Source organism: Cervus elaphus, chromosome 23 (assembly GCF_910594005.1).
Source record: "Cervus elaphus chromosome 23, mCerEla1.1, whole genome shotgun sequence".
Taxonomy (NCBI): Eukaryota; Metazoa; Chordata; class Mammalia; order Artiodactyla; family Cervidae; genus Cervus; species Cervus elaphus.
The window spans coordinates 58,968,215-58,977,396 of record NC_057837.1 but is presented as its reverse complement, the minus strand read 5'-3'; the positions used below and the strand labels follow the sequence as shown (position 1 = coordinate 58,977,396).

At 46.5% G+C, this 9,182-nt stretch overlaps 1 long non-coding RNA gene across 2 annotated transcripts in view; it reads left to right on the top strand.

The window, feature by feature from the left end:
* The first annotated feature begins 594 nt into the window (after positions 1-594).
* LOC122682042 overlaps positions 595-9,182 on the top strand; it is a 96,895-nt gene continuing 88,307 nt past the window's right edge. For both annotated transcript variants that reach the window (XR_006337197.1, XR_006337196.1), the window contains exon 1: positions 595-722. This is a non-coding gene — a long non-coding RNA (uncharacterized LOC122682042). The remainder of the gene's footprint in view (positions 723-9,182) is intronic.

Sequence of the window (9,182 nt, the reverse complement as noted above, 5' to 3'; positions counted from 1 at the left end):
AGCAGTTATGTTGCCTCCAAGTACTTTCTCAAAAGGCAACTTTTGACAGTGGAGATGCCTGGTCAATACCACTTTGACCAAGTGACCAAAGTTAACCTCGCCCATAATGTCACTGACCCTTTTGAGTCAGGCCCCAGTGAGGGTCTTCCTGTTCCCTGTTGTTGAAGCTAATAGAATGAGATCGTGTTCAAATCAGAAGTGTTAGTGCTAGTCACTCAGTCGTGTCTGACTCTTTGCGACCCCATGGACTGTAGTTCACCAAGCTCTTCTATCCATGGGATACTTCAGGTAAGAATGCTGGAGTGGGTTGCCATTTCCTTCTCCAGGCCATCTTCCCGACTCAGGGATGGAACCTGGGTCTCCCGCATTGCAGGCAGATTCTTTACCGTCTGAACCACCAGGGAAGCCCTAAAGGAACATTTTATTCTATCAAGGAATGGAGGGTCTTGAACCCGTGGTCTCGATTGCGGGCTCTCCTGGATAGGCTGTGGGCGGGGCTGCTTTACCATCTTGACTGCTGGGGGGGCGGGGCTGGGTCTCTGCACACGGCCCGCCTCCATCCTGAATTGCGTGTCGGTGAGCGTCTGTGCACATCTCCCGCAGAGCTGCGTGGTCAGCGCAGGCGCAGCTGTATCCTGCAAGGAACTCTGGTGCGAAGGCGGGATGCAAAGCCTCTGAGTATGGCACCCTGTGAGCCACTGACAGCAGAAAGGAACAAAAAGGTTAGACTTTATTTTATTACCAGATTCTGATGCCATTTCCTGGGGCTTGGTACTGCGCTTTGCTGGTTCCCCCTGGGGCTGCTCCCTCTGCGGACTCAGTGGGAACCCGCGTCTTTACCCTCATCTTCATCCGGTGCAGCGACTCATGCCAATCACTGACGTCTGGGGCCAAGGTCAGGCCCAGGACAGACACCCGAAGTTCACTGTCAATGAATGAGGTGCTGAGAGGAGTAGCCCCAAGCTTGTAGTGTATGGGCTGTCTCGTGTTGCTTGAAGGAGCCCTTCCTAATTACCCTGCAGATGCGACAGAAGTGATGGAGATAGGCCTAGAACGCGGCAGCCTGTCTCCAGGCTCACAGGGCCAATGGGAGGCAGAGCTGGGCGCCTAGACTGTCGGGATCGACCTAAAACTTGTGCTCCTTTGTTTCAAACCTGTGCTGGGCCCTTTGGAAGGAGGAATTCTCTAAAAACTTTTTCTTCTGGAAACTGCAGTAGGGCTGTTGGGACAGGAAGTTGTTCTGTGCAGCTGGGGATGAATCTGCTGGAGAGTTCCCTTTGGAAGCTGGAGGTGAAGGATCCCTGCTGGTCCAGTAGGTAAGACTCTGCACTCCCAGTGCAGGGGTTCGATCCCTCACTAGGAAACTAGATCCCGCATACTGCAACTGAAGATCCTGCATGCTGCAACTAAGACTGGCACAGCCAAGTAAATAAATAAATAAAGATAAATATTAAAAAAATAAAAAGAAACTGGAAGTGGAGCTGCAGGGGAGGATCCAATGATTAGATGATGTAATAACAAGTAATAATAAAATTAAACACTGTAGCAATAATAAAAAGAGCTCCCCTTCAAGTGGTAGGATGCTTACAGGATGCCAGGAACTCTGCCAAGTAGTTCTGACTCTTTTCGACCCCATAGACTGTAGCCTGCCAGACTCCTCTGTCCTTGGAATTTTCCAGGCAAAAGTATTGGAGTGAGTGATTATGCCCTCCTCCAGGGGTTCTTCCCAACCCAGGGATCGAACCTGCAACTCTTGTGCCTCCTGCATTGGCAGGTGGTTTCTTTACCACTCGTGCTACCTGGGAAACCTATATATGTATGTGTATACACACACACACACACACACACACACACATATATATACATATGTATGTAGTACACAGTCATAAATACATAGTCAAATATATATAATCATATATATGACAGATGTATATATGTATATACATTTATAATGTCATATAAACACTATAAAAATATATAGTCATATATACAATCATATATGTGTGACAGACATATATATAGTGTATATATATAACCATTCATGTATTTATATATATATATATAGTGTGTGTGTGTATGTGTGTGTGTTGGTTGCTCAGTTGTGTCCAGCTCTTCATGAGCTCATGGCCATGTCCACCAGGCTCCTCTGTCCATGTAATTCTCCAGTCAAGAATGCTGGAGTCAGTAGCCATTCCCTTCTCCAGGGGATATTCCTGACCCAGGGATCGAATCTGGGTTTCCCACATTGCAGGCAGATTCTTTACCATCTGAGCCACCAGGAAAGCCCCATATATATATTCATATGTATATAATAGACTTCCTGCCTCTGAGTCATGGGCCACATGGAGGAGGGGACATTGCCACGGGAAGGGGTGGATGGTAGTGATCACATTGGCTTCATTTTGGCTCACTGTGCAGAAGGCATAGCTCTATGCCTTCACATTTTCTATGCCTTACACATTTTCTTTTCTTTCTTTCTTTTTTTTTTTTTTTTTTTAAGGCTGTGCTGTGCAGCTTGAAGGATTCTTAGTTCCCCAACCAGTGTTCAAACCCATGCCCCACTGCACTGGGAGTGTAGAGGCTCAACCACTGGACCGCCCAGGAAGTCCCCACATTTTCGTATTTAATGTCCCCCACACCTGAACACTTAGGAGACAGAATTCTCACCCTGCAGTAGGTTGGAAGCTCCAGGCACAGAGGAGTTTCCTGGACAGTTCACTGCTGTATCTAGAACAGACCCCGGCATGTCATGGGAGCCCAGCACATGCTTGAAGGAATGAATTACACTGCATAAGTATTTGTCAAATTGAGCCATGTTTCCACCCCCAAGTACACACAGCCAGGAAGAGGAGGAAGGAGAGCATGGCGTCTGGATCCGTTTACGCTCACCATGGAGCCTTCTCCCTTCTTCCCACATGGGGCAGGTAGGGCTACAGCTGGTTGGGAGCTGGGACGGAGCCCCTCAAAGCTGGGGCAGTGGTGCAGTGGGGTGCCAACACTCGGGGTTGTGCCAACACTTTCAGCCCCGGGCTTTGAATTCCCAGGACATGCAGAGACCTGGGCCTGGAGGAAGCATGGGTATTAGGCGAGGACTTGGCCTCAGAAGGCATCATTCATTTGCAGAGTCTAGCTCCTCATGAAGCTGTGTGCACCGTGAGCCTCCGGGCCCAGAGATGAGTCATAATACATTTCCACCTCTAAGGGGTTTGTTAATTGGAGAGAGGTGGACACCATACTGGATTATGTTTAATTTAAAAAATTTCTGGATTATGAAAAGAAGTTAGTGAAGTACAAATTTTCCAACAGAACAGAAGAGAAAGTTTTACTGAACAGTGAGTTTTGTTGTTCTCCCTGACCCTCATCCTTCTTCCTGGGGGCTGTGGTTACCTGGTGATGCTTTCCTTCCAGAAAGTCTGTTAATGTGTGTGGTATGGACCCCTTACACCCTTTATACCTTTGTACTTTACACATTCTTGTGCACTTTGTCTTTTTTCTTCCCATAAAATAATAACGTGTATAGTCCTATGGCTCCATTTTTCATGGCTACATACTATTCCACTGTGTACATGTAACATAATGTACTGAATATTTAATATTGGTGTGGTTTTATTTCCTTTGCAAACATAAATTATGCTGCAGAGAAAGTACTTGACGAATCATCTTTCCTAACATGTGGAAGAACATATGTGCATTTAATCATATATACATATATAGTATAGAAGTAGAATTCCTAAAATAAGGGGTATGATTTTTCCAATCTACTATAGTTATTGCCAGATTAACCTCCTAAAAGATTGTATCAATGCTTATTATCACAAATATGATGATTCTTTCCCTATATTTATAAAAGCTATGTTATAAAACTTTTTGATATTTATAAATCTGATAGCTAAAAATGATATTTCCTTGTTTATTTATATTGACATTCCTTTAACTATGTGGTTGAGGATCTTTTCACATATTAGTTTTTATTTAATTTTTAAAAAAGTATTTATTTATTTGGCTGTGTCAGATTTTAGTTATATCATCCAGGATCTTGCATTGTGGTGCTGGGGCTCTGGAGTATGTGGGCTCAGTAGTTGCAGTCGGCAGGCTTAGTTGCCTCAAAGCATGTGGAATCTTAGTCCCACCAGGGATTGAACCCATGTCTACTGCATTGCAAGGTGGATTCTTAATCACCAGGGAAGTCCCTGTTTGTTTTTGTTTTTATGTGAACTGCTTGTTCATATGCTTTGCTCTTTCTTTTGTTTATTGCCTTGTCTTCTTAACACTGATTTATAAGAGCTTTTACATATTAAAGAGATGAATGCTTTGTCTGTCACATGACTTTGTTTATACAGAGCTGGGTCAGGGGTCTTAGTGTAGTGATAGACATAAGTCCAGAATAACATTGGAGCAAAGACAAGGGTCCCTTGATGCCTGGTGAGTTTGTATAAGTTCTGAGAGACTTTTGGGAGAAAGTGAGATGGAGATGAGTCTTAAAGCATGAGATAAAGCACGAGGATATATCAGAAGATTACATATGCAGGGTGTCATGTCTGGAAATTGTGTGTACACTGGTGGCAAGTTGGTGTGCCAGTGAGAGATGCTATTGGAGAAGGCCAGTAACAGAGTTGGTTCATTTTCCTGTAAGCAGTTAGAACAAGAAGTTCTAAGCAAAATGATCAGATTTGTGTTTTAGCTCTCCATGGATTGTAGGAGAACAAGCTTAGAGAAGGAAAACCAGTAAGGAGCTTATTGTGGCAGTCTGGAAGAAGGGAGAGTGCCCAGGCCAGGGCAGGGAGACTCTTAACTAGTGGACCACCAGAGAAGCCCCTTGAATCTCACACTTAAATGTGAATCAATACCCAAGATCACCTGACGTCAGAGAGAAGGTTCCCAGATGAAAGATGGTGATGAACTCCAAGAGGAAAAGAAATTCTGAGGATGTAAGGAGAGAGCAGAGAACTTCAGAGAAGCGGAGACAAGAAAGCTGCACCCCAGTCTCTCCCCAGTACCAGTACTGGGTGACCCTTGCTGACTTCCCAGTTTGCAGTTCTTATGGAGCCCCTGGTCTTCCCATCCCTGGTTTTTGTGATATGATCCTCTGTCTACCAAGAGCCTCCTGGGCGCTTAAGATGCTGTGACTGAGGTTCCTTCGTTTCTGACCTAAAGATTCTTCTGTCCCGAGGAAAAATATCTCCTGTCCAGGATATGGGCTTCCCAGGTGGCACAGTGGTAAAGAATCCACCTGCTAACGCAGGAGATGTGTGTTCGATCCCTAGGTTGTAAAGATCCCCTGGGGGAGGAAATGACAACCTACCCTAGTATTCTTGCTTGGGAAATGCCATGGACAGAGGAGCCTGGTGGGCTACAGTCCATGGGGTCGCAAAGAGTTGGACATGACTCAAAACACATACTCAACACAACAAAACACAACCCAGGATGTGTCTGCTCTGGCCCCTCTGTGCTGACCTCAGGCAGCTGGAGGAAGAGGCTCCCCCACCCCAGCCCAGGTTAGCAGTCAGCCCAGGGTCTCTGCCAAGTGACCCTGGCAGCTGCAGCCTCCCTGTGCCCCCGGGGAGCCAGGGCCATGTCCAGAAGGCTCCATCTGAGGCTGGCCTGGCTCCTGGCTGCCCCCTCAGCTGGCAGAAGATGGAGCCAGTTGGCTCTGTTTCTCGAGTAGAAGTCGTGAGCCCACACGTGGTTTGTGCCCCTCATCAGTGTCCTCTCTCCTTTGCTGAACCAGGCAAATCTCATGCTCCTTTGCATCTTCTCTCCTCCCATGCTCAGAAACTCTGGGAGAGTCAAGGTCTTAGGTCAAGATGAACCTAATTCTCTTCAAATGCTGTTCGTGCATGCATGCTAAGTTGCTTCAGTCGTGTCCAATTCTTTGCGACCCATGGACTGTAGCCCTCCAGGCTTCTCAGTCCATGGGATTTCCTAGGCAAGAATACTAGATTGGGTTGCCATGCCCTCCTCCAGGGGATCTTCCTGACCCGGGATCAAACCTGCATCTCTCTCTCTTTTTTTTTCTAACCTGCATATCTTACGTCTTTTGCATTGGCAGGCGGGTTCTTTACCACTAGTGCCACCTGGGAAGCCCCTCTGATAGATTATTGTATATTTATTTGAAAACTCCTAGAATGAAAGCACTCCTGTATCCACAGGACCTGGCCCCAGCCCTGGACTCTTGGAGGCACTGGAAGTTTGTGGTCGAAAGGATGGGTGAATGTGTTGCTTTGCTATCTGAATGAGCCCTAGAACTTCCTTTCTGAGGGGGAAAGACCCTGGGGACAAAAGCAAGGAGACAGTGGTCTGTCCCCCCACTAACTGGTGGTTTGACCACTGGTAGTTTGACCACAGGCTGCTGCTCAGTTAAAGTCTCTGGACATGAATTACATTTTGACTGAGCTGGGTCTTCAATGGTGTACATGAGTTTTCTCTAGTTGTGACATGCCGACTTCTCATTGCAGTGGCTTCTCTTATTTCAGAGCATGGGTTCTAGAATGCGGGCTCAGTAGTTGTGGCACACAGGTTTAGTTGCTCCAAGGCATGTGGGATCTTCCCTGACCAGGGATTGAATGAACCCCTATCTCCTGCATTGACAGGTGGATTCTTAACCACTGGAGCACCAGGGAAGTCCTGGACCTTAATTTTTTATCTTGCAAATAGAGATAATAACAGGCATGCAGTCTCCTTGAAGTGTTGGGGAGCAAATAGAGACCAGGAGATGGAGAAGTGGAAGCTCTGAAAGGGAAGATAGGTGCCATTCTCCACTGGGGGGCGGGGAGCGTGGCAGCAGGTGGCTGCAAGTGAAGGGTCCCAGGTGAGCTGGAGCCCTGGTCTGGCATTGGGTGCAGCCCCACACCCACAGGTATGCACAGACATGGAGATGCACAGGTATGTATTTCTTTTTGCAGGCGTTTGCATGGACACACACTCCCCATATGGGCACAGGCAGATGTGTGTGAACGCACACATGCACCCCCACATCACGCATTCCCTGGTGTTCACACCCACTCAGGTTCACATCAGCAGGAAGAGATTAGGAGTGGAGTCTGCTGCGGGCCCTGCTTTGTTCCAGCTGATGCCCCCGTGGTGAGGCTGAGGAGCATGCCAAGAAACCGCTCATGTGGGGGACATATGCGTGAGGTCAGGCGGGCAAGGCTGTGTCTCTGACTCTGTCCCAGGTGCCAGGCTGGGTTGTGGGTGCCTTTGGGCTCAGGGCTGGTCTGTAAAGAGAACAGCTGCCGGCAAACCTAGCTTTTCGTTTAGTGATTTGCCCCAGGAAACTCCGAAATGCACGCTAATTAATGGTGCTGAGGGCTGATCAGTGGCATTGAGTCTGATTTCTCTCCTCATCCTTTGTTTCCTCTTATTTCTCTACAATCAGCATGCATTAGCTTGAACAGTAATCAGGGTCATAAATGCGGCTGGTTGAAGACATCACTGATGGACATTTGAGTTGCTTCCAGTTAGGGGCTATTTTGAATAAAACTGCCATAAATATTTTTGTCTGTACTGCTTGGTGGACACAAACGTTCATTCCTGGAATTGTGGGATTGCTGGGTTAAGGATATATGTTTTACTTAAGTGGATAGACAGATTGCCAGAGTGGGTACATCATTTGACTTTCCCACCAGCAGGGTATGAGTGTTTTTTCTTGTGTGTGCTGGATGTCTTTTTGATTTCAGCAGTTCTGGTATGGACGGGTTGGTATCTCACTACGGTTTTAATTAAGTCTTTATTTAAAAAAAAATTGTTTGTAGGATGAGACCTAAAACAGACTCCCACACAACTTGAGTTGTTGTTTTTTTTTTTTTAAATGTGATCCTGTGCATCAGTTTTCAGAGAGAAGGAAGCCAACATTTGCCTTGCACCTCCTTTCTGGCAGACACTGTGCTAGGGGCTTTACAGATTTCATCTTGTGTCATCCTTGTATGAGATGTGGACAACCCCAGGATAGAGTGGGGACAGGCACCACTCCCATCCCCAAAGAGCTGAGCATGCCAATGAGACAGGTTCACACTCCCCGAGGAACTGATTCAGCAATTGCTTCAGTGACAGGCGCGGTGTGAATGTGACAGATGTTCCCGCAGAGAGAAAACTGCTTTCGATGGGAGCCACACAGGAATCAGCTAGGTCTCGAGCATGTGTGTTTCCTGTTGGTCCTTGCATCAGGACTGCAGGTCATAGGTATGGGGAGCAGAGGCTGCCTGTGGTTTCCCTGCAGACCCGTGTCCTTGTGCATGGATGCTGCATCTGCCCCACGCGCTCTGGGTCTTCTGGATTTCTGAATTTCTTAGGCCAGGAACATTTTCTAACCAGTCTTTGGTGAAGGTTGTAGGTGAAGGTTATTTTTGTTGTGTGAAGGCATTTTGTTTATTTATTTTTGGTTGTGTTGGGTCTTTGTTGCTGCATGCGTGCTTTCTCTAGTTGTAGCAAGTAGGGGCTACTCTCCAGTTGCGGTGAGCAGGCTTCTCACTGCAGGCTTCTCTTGTTTCGGAGTGTGAGCTCTAGGGCTCGCAGGCTTCAGTATTTGTGGATACCAGGCTCTAGAGCTCTGGCATAGGCTTAGTTGCTCCATGGCATGTAGGATCTTGCCGATCAGGGATCAAACCTGTGTCTCCTGCACTGGCAGGCAGATTCTTTATCACTGAGCCAGCAGGGAAGTCTGAGAAAGCATTTTTGAGTCCACTACCATTGTCTCTTCTTCAAGAGAACATTTGAGCACTAGAAAGCAGGTAGAAAAAAAAAAGTAAAAATAGAAAGCAGGTAGAAGTGAATCTCTGTGGTTGACTACATCTTACATATTGAAAAAGTCAACATCTTATCCTTATTTTTTCTCATTGTGCTATGGACTAGTGGAAAATTCACCACAGAGTGGATTTTGCAAACCACTAGAGTGATATAAAAGTACAGAGGTTGGTGCTAAACCTTGGTTTGGAAACTAAGCCTGCTTCTTAGAGCTGTATGACCTTGGCGAGGTCACTCATCCTTCTGCAATTCAGATTTTGGGTAAAGACTCAGAAGGTTATCTGTCTGCAGATACAGTGCCTAGCCCATATGAGGGGGTCCACTAAATGTTAGTTGAATGACTTTCTGATGTATTTCAGCTCTGCGGTCTGTTAGCCACAAGTGCAAAACCTTAAAACACTGTGAAAATAGAAAATGCTTTTCTTATATTTGGTGCAAATTCA